Source organism: Podarcis raffonei, chromosome 3 (genome assembly GCF_027172205.1).
Source record: "Podarcis raffonei isolate rPodRaf1 chromosome 3, rPodRaf1.pri, whole genome shotgun sequence".
NCBI lineage: Eukaryota > Metazoa > Chordata > Lepidosauria > Squamata > Lacertidae > Podarcis > Podarcis raffonei.
Genome location: NC_070604.1, coordinates 52,040,764 through 52,057,800, shown reverse-complemented (window position 1 = coordinate 52,057,800; position 17,037 = coordinate 52,040,764). Strand labels below are relative to the sequence as shown.

The 17,037-nt window shown below is 42.3% G+C and overlaps 1 long non-coding RNA gene across 2 annotated transcripts in view; it reads left to right on the top strand.

The window, feature by feature from the left end:
* The first annotated feature begins 530 nt into the window (after positions 1 to 530).
* The window catches only part of LOC128410404 (uncharacterized), a 36,810-nt gene continuing 20,303 nt past the window's right edge, over positions 531 to 17,037 (top strand). Inside the window, exons 1-3 of one of the 2 annotated variants that reach the window (XR_008329493.1) lie at positions 531 to 923; positions 4,140 to 4,178; positions 6,991 to 9,378. This is a non-coding gene — a long non-coding RNA (uncharacterized LOC128410404). Of the gene's footprint in view, positions 924 to 4,139; positions 4,179 to 6,990; positions 9,379 to 17,037 lie in introns of those variants that run through there. The other variant, XR_008329494.1, reaches the window with a different exon arrangement.

Genomic DNA, 17,037 nt, shown 5'->3' with positions numbered 1-17,037 from the left:
GCCACTCTGGGCTGCCTCCAACATATATAATAACATAAAAACATTTTTTTAAAAACCCTTCCCTATACAGGATTGCCTTCAGACGGCTCAGGGGTCAGATAATTCCATACCCTCCAACGTTTCTCCAATGAAAATAGGGACATCCTAAGGAAAAGTGGGACATTCCGGGATCAAATCAGAAACCAGGGCGGCTTCTCTAAATCAGGAACGTCCCTGGAAAATAGGGACACTTGGAGGGTCCGGACTTTGGAGAAGGGTTCTCTCCTGAAAAGTGAAGTTCTCTCCTGAAAAGTGAAGTCATAAGACTCAGACCATCTGAGTCAGGCCAAAGGCCTGTTCTCACAATGGTTCTCAAACGGTGTCCACACTGGTGGGGCAGGAGAGAATGGCAAGGAAGTGTTGGACAGTGTCTTGCAGTAAATAAAAAAGACCACACAGAGTCAAAAGTCCAAAAGGAAAAACTTTTACTAAAAGCCAAAGGCTTGTTACCAAAAAAAAATCAGACACGCGAGATACAAACAAAAGAGAGAGAGTAGCTTCCTGATCGCAGGAATTTATCTTTCCTGGCTCAGCGTGACCTTGAGATAGTCAAAACAATATTTGCCTCAGAAGTGAACCTTCTAGAATCTTCCAGCACTTTCCAGTTTCTGCCTTCAAAGACTTTAGTCATGACAGGAGGTGTGGCGGGAAGATTCAAGGACAATCAAAGAAATATTTAAACATTTCATTTGTGTCAATGAGAGTTTGTTTGCCTCCAATGAGACTTAATATAAATGAGATTACCCAGCAGAAGCAAGCTCATACCTCTCGTTGAGTTTGTATACATAAAGCCAGGGCTTTTTTCGGCCAGAATTCACCAGAACTCATCGCCTCTCAGGTGGACGCCATCGTCTTATTATAAGAGAACAAGGGAGGGGTTCATGGTGAGTTCCGGCACCTCTTTTTCTAGAAAAATGGTGCTGCTTAAAGTACACATGTAAGAAGCTCATTTATAATTCTGTTCTTATGTAGCTGCATTGTTTTATACTTCCTGCATGTTTCATTAACATATTATTTTGTTCTGTGTTACAAATCAAGGAGTGTTTTGCTAGGAGTTGTTTCTTTTTGTTTTCCAATGTATTTCTTTTTTTATTTTTTAAAAAATATCAGTGGCAAATTTTTATTCTGAAAGTGTGGCCCAGAGGAAAAAAGTTTGAGAACCACTGTGTTAACCTATTATAGCTTGCAAAAGCATCTTACTGGGTACAGAAAAGGGCTTTCTCTGTGGTGGCAACCTGCCTGTGCAACAACCTCTCAGAAATTAGGCAGGCACAAACTATTGGGTGCCTTTTAAATTTTTATTTAAGGGCTCAGGCCCTTAATGTCAGTCTCTTGCATTTCTGGATGCTGCCATTGCTTTTTTGTCTTCTTCTTTTACTGATTTAGTGTTGCTTAGTAGCATATGAGTGGTTTTATAAATAAATAAAATAAAAATAGTATTTTTATAAATAAAAATACTAGCAAACTGGTAAGACATTTTTGAACTTTTTAAAAATATGTTTTTAAAGGCAAGAGGAACAATCCAGAATTTTAGAAAAATCTATAAAGTTTATTGTAGATTCTTAATCTATTGTAGTGCTATTGAAAAGCCAAAAAAAATGGCATTATGGGGGGGGTGAAGAGAGATTCAGCTGTAACACACAAAGTGGGGAGATAGCGGCACACATTTCCAATGTTTCAATAAATGTATTTTTATAGAGGAAAAAATATATGCTCCTTGGTGTTGGTTTGTTTTTTCTAAAAAAAGCTTCAAAGCGTCCATCTGGCTTTGTAAAATCTGTTTTGGAAAAACTTCATGCTAAAGCATATGAAAGCTTCCCCTGACAACAAAACGTTTTTCAAAACGACAGTTCTGTGCGGCTGTCTTTTCTTTTTGGGAAAGCTGTTGGAAATACTGGTAAAAATTATTAAAATAAAAAGTTATTAAAATAAAAAGTTTTGGAAAGTTAAACAAAGATTAAATGTATTAACTGGAGGTCAAAATCTTCAGTGTGAAGTTTGGTGGAAATCTGTATAGTGAGCTAAGGGGAAATTGGTCCTTCTCAGCCTGCAAAGTTGAGTCCTGCCTTCCCCTCCCCATCCCTCTCTTGGAGGAGAGCAACTCAAAGTTCCCCATCCCCTAGCATCCATAAATTTCAACAACAGGCAATGATTCAAAAGGAAAAGCTTTTATTCCTTCAAACCTACAGTAAGTACAACATAATAGTCTTGGTACAAAGCTGCTGTTTCATCTTAGCCTGTACTCAGCCATACACAGCCATCAGTGTATGATGGCTTGGCAGGGGGTTGGACTCAGTGGCCCTTGTGGTCTCTTCCAACTCTATGATTCTATGAGTTGCACAACACACAAAGGATCTTAACCATCCAGCCTCAATGGGCTCTCTCCATTAGGCCTTGAATACACTCAAGCCCACTGAGGTAACAGGAGACCCACCAGTGATCAAGTTGCTGAGGGCCCCAATCTTCAAGTTACAAGGCTCATCCTCCCCACAAAGTCACAAATCTCACTTCTGTACCTTGCCTGGTCCTCCATTTTGTGCCTAGGAGCCACATTTAAGCAGTCTCATTAAGATGAGAACTGTGAGAAGTTATTTGGTGCAGAAATTTAAAAAAGATTCGACTTGAAACTCTGTGTGTGTTCTACACCTTTTTGTTTAATTATAACCGATCAGACAACAAGGCTTGTTCTTTTCTCTCTCTTTTGCATATGTGCCTCACTTTTGATAAATAAAATGTCATGCACCTATTTTGGCCACCAGATGGCAGCACCTCACCACAAAGAGTCAGACCCTGTTAGAATGATAAATTACATGAGCTTGCACAATGAAAGTGCCACAGGTCCATGGCTTTTTTCAGCTGGAACTCGCTGGAACTCAGTCCCAGCACCTCTCAGATGTGCACCATTTCCATTATCAGAGAACAAGAGAGGCATTCATGGGGAGTTTTGTCACCTCTTTTTTTAATAGATAAATAGCACTAGACAGGTCAATAACGCACCCACTCTTCTTCAAGAATCAACTGCCAACAAATTTCAGTCCTAATTCTGCTTGAGAAGAAGCTGGGACTTCTAAAACAGTGCTGGGGAACCTGTGGCCCTCCAGATGTTTTTGGACTCCCAAATCTATCAGGCCTAACTAGCATGGGCAGTATTGAGGGATGATGGGAGCTGTAATCCAACAGCATCTGGGAGGCCAAAGGTTCCCTGGCCCTGTTGCAAAACTCTTTTGCCTCTGATATTTTTTGCCAAGGTGTGGTCACTAATCTCAAATAGCCTTCCCATAGTGTTAGTTGGGAAAACCGTGTGAACCATGCTAGTTCTTTCTTGTTTTCAGCTGCTGCAAAATGCCTACACAAGGCCTTCCAAGTGAGGGATTGTTCTTGACTGTAGCTGCCTCCCTTGAGCACAGGGACAAGTTCTCCCTGGCCCAATGTTCTGACCTGCCAGAAAGAATGGGCTAGGTACATGGCCACTTGGGGACAAAGACAGGAAGAACCTGAGCAGCTGCACTAGTATGTGTACAAACTATGCTGTGGTGACATAGTTAATGTCAGACTGAGCTGGCGAACCGCTCTGAGCTAAAAGGCTTCATTTCCTTCTGGGAAACCTTTCAGCAGCCACTTGCGGGTGACGCCAGAGGCAAAAGTGTATGAAGCAATTCCCGCCCCCTCCAGGCAAGAAAGAGGAATTATCAGCCAGGCTGAAGCACTTTAAATCAGGGCTGGTGAGGGGTGTGTTACTAGGAATGATGTGCAGCTCAGAGAGAGTCCGTCCAAGGGCCAGGTAGAGAGACCTAAATGGTTGTGTTCAGCCCTTGAGCTTGAGATGTGGACACTGGCAATGAGAGGAATCTTGGATTCAGCTATATTGATTTCTAATTATACTGAATTATTTTAATTTGTGGTTATATTGACCTGAATATAAACTGAGATTTTAGAGTATTCTATTTAGTGAGCTATTTCAGAAATGTGGTAGCCCTTAGTTCCAATAGCTGGTTTCAGTTACATGTAACAAATACTCTGAGATCAGAGCCACTCCTAAAACATACTAGGCGCAATACAAACTAGCAGCAATCTTAAATTTTTATTTTTTTATTTTTCAGATGTTAGTTTTCCTTCAGATGCTGATGTTAATGGATCTGGTAAGTATGCTTTGCCTTGCTACTGAAATCCCATTAGAATTAAAACTCATGGGATGAGAAGAATAGCATGTTGCAAGTCCTGATAAGCATTTATATTAGGGAATAAGACCCATTCAACCCAGTTGGATTTAGTTCAAAGTAAATTTGCATAGGACTGTGCTGTGCATACATTTCAGCTTGCATATGTAAGAATCACAAGCTTTAAATCCCCCCTTTTTTTATCGCAGAGCACCCTGAACACAGAAAAAGAACATCAGAAGACTAGCTAAGGGGAAATTGGCAACACCAGTGTACATTTTCAGAGTACAGAGGAATGTTTTGCTATTTAGAGTGCTAAGCAAAATAGTAGCAACACATTATAATTACATCATGGTGGTTACTGACACCAAAATCTAAATATGGCATATGGAGTTGGATGGCTAAAAATGTTCCTCCATTTTTAGGAAAAATACACCTTTAGCATGGTATATCTAGCCACAAAATTTGAGATGCAAAGTGCATGCTCAACATCAGCCAAGTCACAGCTGTTTTGCAGTATGTAAGTGCAGCAAAAATTTTACACTAACCAAGAACGTGCTTGAAGACCGGTTACTTCAGAGCCAATGCCCAGCCTTACAAATCTCACTTGCAGGGAAGTATTTGCATACGTTGCTTTCATTACAAAACCCACAAGAGAAAGCAAGACACACAAAAGGAAAATAGCATTCTTGGATACACTGAAACTCTCTAACCAGAAAGCACATCTCCACAATTAGCCTGAAGCCATGTCAAGAAGGCCTTTCCAGATTACAGTAATATTGGGAAACAAACAATCTTCAACCATTACTCAGGTGTTGAAGGGCAGCCAAACACTTATCCTCAAAGTAGTGCAGTTGTTAACATAGAGCCTCTCCAGACATCCTTTTTATTGCATATCTATGATGATGAGCACTCTTGATGCTATGGGGATAGTCACATGCAATCCTGCCTTCAATACTGTTTGTGTCTGGAAACGTTTTGAGGTGGTCACACTGTTTCATTTCCAGTCAGTGCATATCCCATAACTTCCTGCTGCTAAAATCCTATAACTTTTTGTAGCACAAATGTTTTCATTTATTTCTGTTTGCTATAGCCTTTCTGGACAGCAATAATGTGGTGGCATCACAATAAAATTCTAGTCTGGAGGGCCTCTCAGCAATTGCACGGTTCTTTTCTCAAGCAGATAACTCCTCTTTTTGTTTGTTTGTTTGTTTGTTTGTTTGTTTGTTTGTTTGTTTGTCAAAATGTGGTGGGAAGAATTGTAGGTATAATGTCAGCCACTCACAGCTGGCAGTTTGCTTCTTATTTCAGTTGCTCCTGTTGTTAGTGCCTCTGATTGGTAGCAGGTTTAGAAAGTAGATGAAAGTCTAGAGGTTTTTGGTTTTTTAAATAAAGCACATAAGTCTAAGGACTGCTGCCCTGCTCACTCTGCTTGCCAACTCCGCCTTTCCTCCAACCCTCCTTCCCGACCTGTCCAACCCACCTCTCTTTACATCTCACCCATCCCCTTTTCAGCCCCTCATAGCTTGCCCAAACCTCACATCATCTCCCCCCACAGCTCACCCCAACCCCCTTTTAAAGGAGGGAGAGGCATTTCAGCGACCAATTTTCTGAAGCCCCTCCATCTTTAATGGTGCGGGGGGGGGGGCACTTCACAGAACACTTTGCCAAACCGCTCTGTGAATGCCTTCCCCTTTTGTTAAACAGCTTGCCTGGGCTGTCTACTATCTGCACTGCTTGCTTGCCTCCCTGCCTGCCTGCCATTCTGTCATGCTGCAATTGGTGTGATGCCCTGTTGGTGGCCACATGAACTGCAGCATGACAACAGCATTACATTTTTATGTATATAGGAAGAGTGTCCTTTACCCTGATGCCCTGCTTCTGAGCTCTTGAAGGCTGCTGAGTACTTCAAACAGAATACTTCACAACAGTACAACTCCATATATGACACAGCATTCCCTTCATACACTTTATAAAAATGCTAATAATATATTGGATGTTATAAAAAGCTTTGTCAGATTATCTGCTTTTGAATTTGAATGATACTGTTGAATGTTTGCAGCAAGATTCCGTGGATAATAGACTAGGGTAGTGTGGAGATTGCATGGATAAGCTCACAGGGACATGAATAAGTGAGCAAATGACTTCCCTGTTTTCTTCACTGAACCTGTCCTTCTCATCTTACAATATCCTCCAGCAGCTGTGGGAAAACAAGTAGAATCAGCATCATGTGTCATACTTGCTCTTCTGAAGCCACCCACAGTTGTCGTCACTTTTAATGAGAAGAGCAACCCCAGAGAGTGAGGAGGAGTGATATCAGACACTGGCTAGGAACTAATGGAAGCAGTAAAAGGCAGGGTGGCAATGGGAGTGGAGCAAACAAAAACATTTTAAACATAATGTACCGTATGTGCCAGAAAAATACACGAGGTATTGTTGAGAGGGACATCCTGAAAAGGAGGGGGGAGAGAATAGAAAAGGACAATTCCCTTCCTTTCATGTATTTCATTCTCAGGATGCTGAATCTTACAAGTTGGTTCTACCCCTGGGATCAGACTGAAGTAGCAAAAAGAGAAATATTTGAGCACTCTGAGTGGTCACTGTAAAACATTTGGAAATTTCAGACTGCCTGTGGGGGACATTAATCAACACTGCTCAGTTGTTAAAGCACAAAACACTGAATGAGAGATGGCTTTTCTTAAGAGCACAGAGACCTTGTAGCTAGTTTGACAGTCTAAATTAAAAGGTCCATTATTATCATCTCAGTTTCTCCATTGCTTGCTTCTTCTTCCAGGATTAATTTAAGCAAAGAATGACCTGCAGAGTGAGGCAACTGCCCCAGCTGGCAAATGCTTGGGAGGCAGCAGGCAGTGGAGGAAGCACCACCAGCCAGTGCCAGTCTTTGGACTCAGATTTCAGCAGCTCCCTGTGTAATGCTAAAATTTGGTGCCCCCCCACCTCTTGAGCTACAACATTGTTGTGGTGCCCCTGTGGCAGAACCAGTCACACTACCCTAAAACCGCCTCCGCCTCAGCTGTTTTTCCTGAGCCCCCTGACCAGAACCTTTTGTTGGAGAACAGAAAGTACCGGTATGTGGCATGTGGCATGCCCTGTACCCCCATAACTGCCTTCAAGTGCAGCAGAGGACTCTATCCCATTGCCTGTATTGAAGTAAGTCAACTGTCATTCAGCCTTTGTACACTGAATTGGGGGTGGTGGCTGCCATCTTGTCCTTTGCTTCAGGCAGCAAATAGTCTTGAGAGGACCCTGCCAGGACCTAGCTCCAAAACTAGTTTTCAGGGCAAATATTCAATGCAACAATACATTTTTAAATCCCTATAATTGAGAAGGTAGTGTTCAAGCACGTGAAAAGCATCTTCCTGCCCTCAAAACTGAACCATACCTATCCTCCACATGGTCAGAATTGGAAGGGGGGGGGGTACCATAGATCAGAGCCAAAATCCCACCTCAACACCTCTTATTTTACAAATGGAGCCCAATCTGCCTTGTCCACCTCTTTCTCTCTCCTGTTTCTTTTGAGGAATCTCTTGAAGGTTGAGTGAACTACTTTGCTTCATATTACCAGGAGTCTGAGGTGGGGGGTGGTCTAGAATAGTAAGCAGGTGGTTGTTGAAATTATTCTTTTCATCCGTTGTGGTTCAGTGTGCAGCAACCCCCTGGAGCATGCGAGTTTATCACAGGAGCCAGGGCTGCATATTCCAATACGGTTGTGCAGGGTTTCAAAGCCATCTATCCACAAATTAAAAGACGTCTGCTTCTTGGGAGAAAAGCAATGACAAACCTAGACAGCATCTTAAAAAGCAGAGACATCACCTTGACAACAAAGGTCCATATAGTTAAAGCTATGGTTTTCCCAGTAGTGATGTATGGAAGTGAGAGCTGGACCATCAAGAAGGCTGATCGCCAAAGAATTGATGCTTTTGAATTATGCTGCTGGAGGAGACTCTTGAGAGTCCCATGGACTGCAAGAAGATCAAACCTATCCATTCTTAAGGAAATCAGCCCTGAGTGCTCACTGGAAGGACAGATCGTGAAGCTGAGGCTCCAATACTTTGGCCACCTCATGAGAAGAGAAGACTCCCTGGAAAAGACCCTGATGTTGGGAAAGATGGAGGGCACAAGGAGAAGGGGACGACAGAGGACGAGATGGTTGGATAGTGTCTTCGAAGCTACCAGCATGAGTGTGACCAAACTGCGGGAGGCAGTGGAAGACAGAAGTGCCTGTCGTGCTCTGGTCCATGGGGTCACGAAGAGTTGGACACGACTAAGCAACAACAAATCCACACCGCAAACTCTCAGATTTGATTGGCAGCACCCAATACATTTTGGCAATATTCCTTGCTGGCTGTTGGAGAATGCCCTTTTATTTTCCACCTACCCCAGGCTAGTAAAGAAGTGGGATAGATACATGAATGTGCAATAGCAGGAGTCAACACTGTGCCTACAGGTGTACATGTGCCAACAGAGGCCTTCCCCCTCCCCGGCTAAAATTAGGCTTGCTTTAAGAAAGCATAGTTTTATGATGTTAAGTGGGTGTCGGTCTGGATGAAACCCTGGGTCCCCTTTCCAAACCTTTGAACTTTTATCTGTGAGGTTAGAATGTGTTAAGAGGGAACTTAATGAACAGGTCAAACCTGTCCCTTTGTCAGGGTAATGACCTTGGCTGCTCAGCCAAGTACCCAACATATGCATCTAAAGAGAGTGAGCAAATGGGTGGGCCTTTCTCCCACCCCCCTCACCTGGCTGGTAGATAGAAGAACAATAGCCTGAGTTCTTAAGGGGAGGTGGGAGCCGAGAAATGCTGGAAGCTGATGACAGAGGCATGCCTTGCTCTGTGCTGAGCGGAAGCTGGATTTGGGGTCTTATTTGGAAATCTAATGGAGAAACGATATCTGTTGGGGTGTTTACAGTGTAAAGCCCTCCATCCTATGCTCAGGCTGCATATATATGTAAATAAAACAATATATCCTAAATACACCACAGTCTCCACTGACCTTCAGTCCAAGGAAAACAAAAAGCACCTGGAAGCCCTGGAGTCTCTTACCACTTGGAGATAGGGGTGGCAAATAACAATGGTGGTGGAGAACAATACTGTGGGATAACACAACTTGCATGTTCCTCATTGTACTGTGTGTGGGGTGCCTAGAGAAGTTTGTGCAGTTTACCAATGTGAGCACTGTGATAGGAATTTTATGGTCTTAGATATATGGCAACGTTCATAACCACACGTACATAGATCAGCACAGGAAAGCCAACCTGGAACCATTTTGATTCCTAAACTGAGCAAATGTTTCTCTGCATGGTCAAAATGGAAAAGCCTCCCCATTGTCTCTTCCTTCACAAATCCTGCCTTAATCTGTGTTTGAATAAGGGTGTGAGCCTTATCATTACAAAAGACTGCCCAGGCTCCGCAAGAAATCCAATCAAGTAACCTGCCAGACAGGAAATAAACAAAGTGACAGGAGAAAACAACATGCAAATGTTCTGTTTTAGACCGCCTTATCTGAGGGGTGGTCTTAGGTTACACCCCTTCTGTGATGAATGCATAATGTTTCTGGGGGTGGTCTTGATCTAGAGGATGGGAATTTCAAAAGTCTTTATAAGCCCTTGCACAGCATTTTTGGGGGTCCTCTTCCTCTCCTGCGGGTGAGGGGAGTACCCTGTTGCAACAGATCAATAAAGATCAAGCTTTCTAGCTGCTTTGCTTCTCAATATTCTCTGGTTGGCCTCTGTTATTTTCTCCTACCAATAGGGAACCTATGTAAGGACTCTATATGGGCTCTTGGATACCCCATAAGGGAAAAGGGCATATTTTTATTTACAACAGCACAGGCCCCAAAAGGTTGAAGACCCCTGTGCTACAGAATCTCTTTGTGAAAAGGCCCTTCCTAATAATGATGATGATGATTTATATCCTGCCCATCTGGCTGGGTTTCCCTAGCCACGCTGGGTGGCTCCCAACAGATTAAAAACAGAATAAAACATCAAACATTAAAAGCTTCCCTAAACAGGGCATATCCTTTATTCAGTGACATTGAGCTTTAAATCCTTATATCAATGTTTTACTATGCTTTATCTCATTTGTCTTCCTCACCAACACAGCAAGGAAAGTTATTATTATGTCCATATTGTCTATTATGATAATGAGTATTTCCATGAAAAACTTTGATATAAGTTTTATATAAATATAAACTTTGATATAAGTTTACAGTCAGAAATGTATGATGTTTCCCTGTGCCCTTGAAAGTGTTATTTGAATTTCCCACTTCTGCAGTTCAGAATGTCAAACCCACATTAGCAAGATTGTAAAAAACAACAAAAACATTTTAATGACTTCTCTCATCCACTTTCTATCCCAGATACACAATATTCAGACACGAACACAAATGGCGCCAGAGAGGCTTTGTAGTATAGCAGCATTGTGTGTGAAAACACCACCAGATTAACAGCCAAGGCTGACAGGTGGGCCAGTGGTTAAGGTGGGGGATCCTATTTTAGCCATTACACAACATTTGACTCTGAAGCTGCAATATGATGTAGGGGAGTAAGTTCCATTGAAGTGAATGGGACTAATGTCTCTGTAAACATGCATAGGATCAGATTACATGGATAAAATACTACGTTCTTGGTTAACATCGGGTGAACTCAGTGAGACTTAGGACCAAACTGTATGCTATACTGAAATCCTGTGTTTGGCACTGCCAATGCAATTTTCTTTTTGTATAAGGAGCTGCAAAGGGGGTGGGGGGAGAGTTTTTGGATCAGGCGTGCAGTGCAGGGGAGGAAGGCCACATGGACCCAATCCAGATCTCCTTACTTCCAAGTGAGCATACATAGGATGATGGCCCAACAACCACTTATCAAATGATTTTGGGTCTTCTTTGCTTTTCTTTTGCCAGAGGAACACTTATCAGACAGCTGATCTGTGTTTATGGCAATAAAAATTCCCCATTGCATTGTGAACACTGTAGCACAGGAAATTGTAGTATATAAAGTTATTTCCTTTAAGAGGGAAACTTCTTCCCCTTTCTCAGTGCCTGATCAGCTGCACTGAAGGAAAAGGATATGACAGAAACATTTGGAAGCATATTCACATTTCCCCAGTCCTTCTTCCTCCGTTGGGAACAAATGGATTGTTGTTTGTGCTAATTCAAAAAGTCTGCTGTGGTAGATAGTGGCAATACATTGAACCCTGAAGCATGACTGCCTCCTGCTAGGGGAAGGGGAAGAGGAAAGGAACAGGAGAAAGGAGTGGAACCTAGGTGTTTGGTGGGAAACAACAAAGTGTATTTTCTCTGTCTGTTAGTCTCAACTCTGCCTTCTACTGACTGGAAGCATGCAAAGTTGCTTATACCCAACAGACCACACCCTCTCGCTTGCTCTGCTTCACACCTTCCTTGAGTGTTGTTGCCTGGCTGGAATGTAATCCTTGAACTCTTGACAATGCCTCATTCTTGCCTGGAAGACGGGTAGAGAGGTGTGTGTGAATGTGTAGAAACTAGCCTTCTGTACAAAGGTACATTTTACATCCACTGCTCTTCCCACTTTTGCCTCTGGCCAAAGTGAGGTGACTGCCTCGGATGGCAAGATCCACAGGGGCAGCAGATCCCAATGCAGATATTTATTCCCCCCTTGTTCTTGATGCAGATCTTCATTCATGCTTTCTTCCCTGATGGGGAAGGGGACACAGTTTTTTTGTTTGCCTCAGGCCCAAAATGTTTTGGACTGGACCTGTCTCTGGCCTCACCCACCACTGGCCTGTGGTCATAGGGCTGGGGGGGGGGAATCCCCACTCCTGGGATGCAGCTCCCTGTGACCATGAGAATTTGAAAAGGTTTCTAGCCTATTGTTTATTGTGTATGAGCAGCATGCTAGTACAAAAAGCCTGACTGCTCTGGCTTCACTCGTCCCTGTTGCAAGTAGGAGAAATGAAAGAGGAAACAGATTCTTTTCCTTGATTTTAGTATATGTTTGTAGGTTATTTTTGGGGGAGTAAGCTGCTTTTCTTGCTCAGCAAGAAAAAATGATTAATAAATTTAATGATTACTACCACTATCACTACTACTACTTGTTGTTGTTTAGTCGTTTAGTCGTGTCCGACTCTTCGTGACCCCATGGACCAGAGAACGCCAGGCACCTCTGTCCTCCACTGCCGCCCGCAGTTTGGTCAAACTCATGCTGGTAACCTCGAAAACACTATCCAACCATCTCGTCTTCTGTCGCCCCCTTCTCCTTGTGCCCTCCATCTTTCCCAACATCAGGGTCTTCTCCAGGGAGTCTTCTCTTCTCATGAGGTGGCCAAAGTACTGGAGCCTCAGCTTCACAATCTGTCCTTCCAGTGAGCACTCAGGGCTGATTTCCTTCAGAATGGAGAGGTTTGATCTTCTTGCAGTCCATGGGACTCTCAAGGGTCTCCTCCAGCACCATAATTCAAAAGCATCAATTCTTCGGCGATCAGCCTTCTTTATGGTCCAGCTCTCACTTCCATACATCACTACTGGGAAAACCATAGCTTTAACTATACGAACCTTTGTTGGCAAGGTGATGTCTCTACTTCTCAAGATGCTGTCTAGGCCTGTCATTGCCCTTCTCCCAAGAAGCAGGCGTCTTTTAATTTCGTGACTGCTGTCACCATCTGCAGTGATCATGGAGCCCAAGAAAGTAAAATCTCTCACTGCCTCCATTTCTTCCCCTTCTATTTGCCAGGAGGTGATGGGACCAGTGGCCATGATCTTCGTTTTTTTGATGTTGAGCTTCAGACCATATTTTGCACTCTACTACTACTACTACTACTACTACTACTAATTAGCCCTGGCTTCCCAGGGATTGTAGTTTGTTGCTCCCTAAAAAACCATAATGAGTAAGCTGACAGCAAGCTGTGATTTGAGGTTGGCTAGCAAACCAGGCATGTTGGGGAGCCACAAACTATGACCCCTGGGTTTGGATGTAGGGGAAGAGCAGCTTAACTGCAGCTTCCTGGCTTGTTTCCCGTCTTGTACCCAGAGCAGAGCAAAACCAGAGTGATCAGGCAGGGTACACTAGCACACCTGACTAACCTTGAGATGGAAATTCAGCCTGTGAACTACTCTGGCTAAAATCTTCATAGCTTTTTAAGAAGTCAGCACTTTGACTTGGGTTCCAAAATTAAAGGGCAGCCAGAACACATCTTGAAGTTCTCAGTGTTTCTGAATACTCTTCAGAGGCATTCCCATGTAAAAAGTGTTGTAGTAGTCAAGCGTAGAGTTTGAAAAAGCATAGCTGATGATGGCTTAATCATTGCTCAGTGTGTCAAAGCAGTTACAGCATTGGACTCAGACCTGAGAGATCAGGGTTCAAACCTCAACTCAGCCAAGAACATGGGTGACCTTGAACCAGTCTATGGCTCTCCGCCTAATCCAAGATACAGGGTTGCTGTGAGGATGAAATGGGCAGCAGGAGAATCACCTTGAACTCCTTGGATGAAAAGGAATAGGAATGGAATAATAAATACATAAATAATGTTCCTCAAGTAGACTCACAGCATACATAATAAGTGCTAGTTCTATCATCTATCTATCTATCTATCTATCTATCTATCATCTATCTATCTATCTATCTATCTATCTATCTATCTATCTATCATCTATCTATCCATCTATTTAGAAATGTTCCCGGCCCTGGCTCCCCACTGGTAATTGAAAAGCAAGCCTGAATTCAGGAGAATGCCTAGGCAGTGTGGGCTTTACTTATTTATGTTTTGGAAATGGGATAAGATCCTCTAGGCTAACCGTTAACTGGTTTTCAGTAGAAGCCACTATTTTTTTTCAGCCCAAACACACACTCATAGCTCCAGCTGAGTCAAAGGGAATTTTCACTTTTTCTCTATAATTAACTCCCACAGACTTATGGAACATAGGTAAAATGAATCTAGTTGAAACATCACTACTAGAGAACTGGTCACAAGTGAGATTAACTAAAGAAAGTACCGTATTTTTTGCACCATAACACTCACTTTTTTCCTCCTAGAAAGTAAAGAGAAATGTCTGTGCGTGTTATGGAGCGAATGCCTACGGATGGCGGGGGGAATCTGCTGTAGTCGTGAGCAGAGGATCCATGGTTCCCCTTCCTTCCCTCCTCCGTGGCTCACTTTGAAACAGCAAAGCGGGAGAAGAGCCGCTGAGTGGGGGGGGGGGAGAGGGACAGAGAGCCTGCTTGCTTTAAAGGAGCAAAGCGGGAGAGGAGAGGAGCCTTCTCCTCTTATACCCCTCTTCTGCATTATTAACAGCATCCTTCTCCACCCACCCCATGAGTGTTCCTTGTCCCTTGAGTGCTTTTCCTTCCCTCCCCACTTAAAATGTGGTTACAAAGCACGGATCCACATGGATCCTCAGGATTTTTGCATTGGACTACCCCAAACTCACCGTCAGATCACATGTCTGTGGCCACAGCATGAACCACAAAAATCATACATCCACTGTTTCGTTTAGAATATTTTTTTTTCTTGTTTTCCTCCTCTAAAAACTATGTGCGTGTTATGGTTGGGTGCGTGTTATAGAGCGAAAAATACGGTATATTGTCATGTTCACTGCTCCCCTCAGAATAGGCATCACCTTTAAATGATTATGCTTTCCAATTAATTAAAAATATCCAAAAGCATTCTTACCTTATCCTCCATTTACTAGATGAGTCTCCTTTCATAAGGAACTGGCAGCAAGGAGCAATTAAGCACAAGACAATCTTGGAAAAATCCCTTCAAGATTTCCTCCCTGGCAATTGGCTTAGCCGAAAAATGCCTTTGCAGATCAAACAGCTCTTGCTGCCTCACTCTTAAGGGTCTGTGCATTAGCTTCCAAAGTCACTCACTATTGCCATATCATTTAAACTGGAAATTATATAATTTATTTGAATGATTTTTAAACTAGATAAATATTTATAAACTTACAAGCCAGCAATACCTTTTTTTTTTACATTTCAGTTTATGAAAGAGTTAAAATCAGTTCCAGAAGAGTAGCCATATTAGCCTTCTGCAAGAAAAACAATGAAAGGTCTTGCGGCACCTTAAAGGCGACGAAAAGTATTATAAGCTTTCATGTAGTACTGAAGTCTGTTGAAGCTTACACCAAAATAAATTTGTTTGTTGTTATTATTTAATTTTATAATGTATATAAAACAGAGATAACCATTATAACAACAGGCCAACATTAAAAGGTGAAAAACAAAACTATAAAATAGGCACGTAGAATGAGTAGTTGCACATGAGTTAACATAACAAAATCCAAGTAAAGAGTATCAACTTTATCAGATCAACAAGTATAGTTCCTTATTTGCCAGGCTTGTGACAAGGGTTGTCTTGAAAATAATGGTTCCACTGTATATGTCATAAAGGAATGCCAAATCATATAAAACATATCTGGAGGTTCTAGTCCTTGTCAAAGTCTCAAATTATGCACGATTTTCATTATAGTTATATTCCAGAGTGAGCAGTACCAAATGTCCAGTGCAAGATTTGGGGCTGTTTTCCATTGAGTTGCAATTATTTTTCCAGAGTTTTAACGAACAAACTACATGATGATTTTGACACGACTTCCAAAAAATGGCCAAGATTGTAATGGTGATGCACCTACTAGGGAATAGTTGATTTAAAGTATTAGTATGAAGCATGAAAAAATAATATTTGTGTGCTGAGAAAGAAAGAGGCGGAAATTGTTTGTTAAATCTGAGGTGGGTTGTTACCAACAAAAGCTCCTCTCATGCTGTATTAAGGTTGCAGTACTGAACATACTGTACTTACCAAGGAGCAGTAAAGCCTATATGTTATGCACTTACTAAAATTCCCTCTTCCACACAACTGACCACACCTGCATAAACTTCCTCTTCCATACTCCAGTGTTAAAGGTACAGGAACTCGTCCTCTATTTGACCTGAACACTCTAGGAAGAAAGTTCACTGAATCTCTGTGGGACTTTCCTCTGACACAGGATGGCACCTGTGGCCTTTGAGCATTGTCTCAAGACAGAGTTCAATATACAGGAAGTGTAAAAACACACAGAATACTTATTGCAATCAATTAAACATTAACAATACAGTCCCGTAAAGAGATGATGAAAAGTTGTTACTAATTATCTAATGGAAGAGAATTATCATCGTAATGTGTCGCCACCTACCACTGTTGATCTGGGGCCAGGGGACACCCAGTGAAATATAGGCCTCCTTTATGTGGGTATTTTAGCAGGTGCCATAACAGTGGTGAGTATATAAAAAATCCACTTAGGCACCAATATCACCTACAGTTTTCAACAATAGTTTTAACAACTGTCATCTCTATGAGCTTATTTGCAGGACTAGAGGTCAGTTCTCGGATGCATCTAAAGTATTAAGGAAAACATCACCTACAGTCAGCCACTCTGTCAATTCCTAGAAAGGAGTACAGTGGTACCTCAGGTTAAGTACTTAATTCATTCTGGAGGTCTGTACTTAACCTGAAACTGTTCTTAACCTTAAGCACCACTTTAGCTAATGGGGCCTCCTCCTGCTGCCGCGCCGCCAGAGCACGATTTCTGTTCTCATCCTGAAGCAAAGTTCTTAACCTGAGGTAATATTTCTGGGTTAGCAGAGTCTGTAACCTGAAGTGTATGTAACCAGAGGTACCACTGTATTTACACAGTTCAAACATGCATTTCTAAAACAACAGGTGCAGGGGCTTTAGGATCATAGGAAGCCGTGTTGACTGACTTCAAAAGCCTCCCCCCTAAATCCAGATATACATTAGTTTATTGAGTTAACTTAGTAGTGAGTTATGACCAACACACTCTTCCTTTTTCAGTGTTATTTCTGGTTAAGG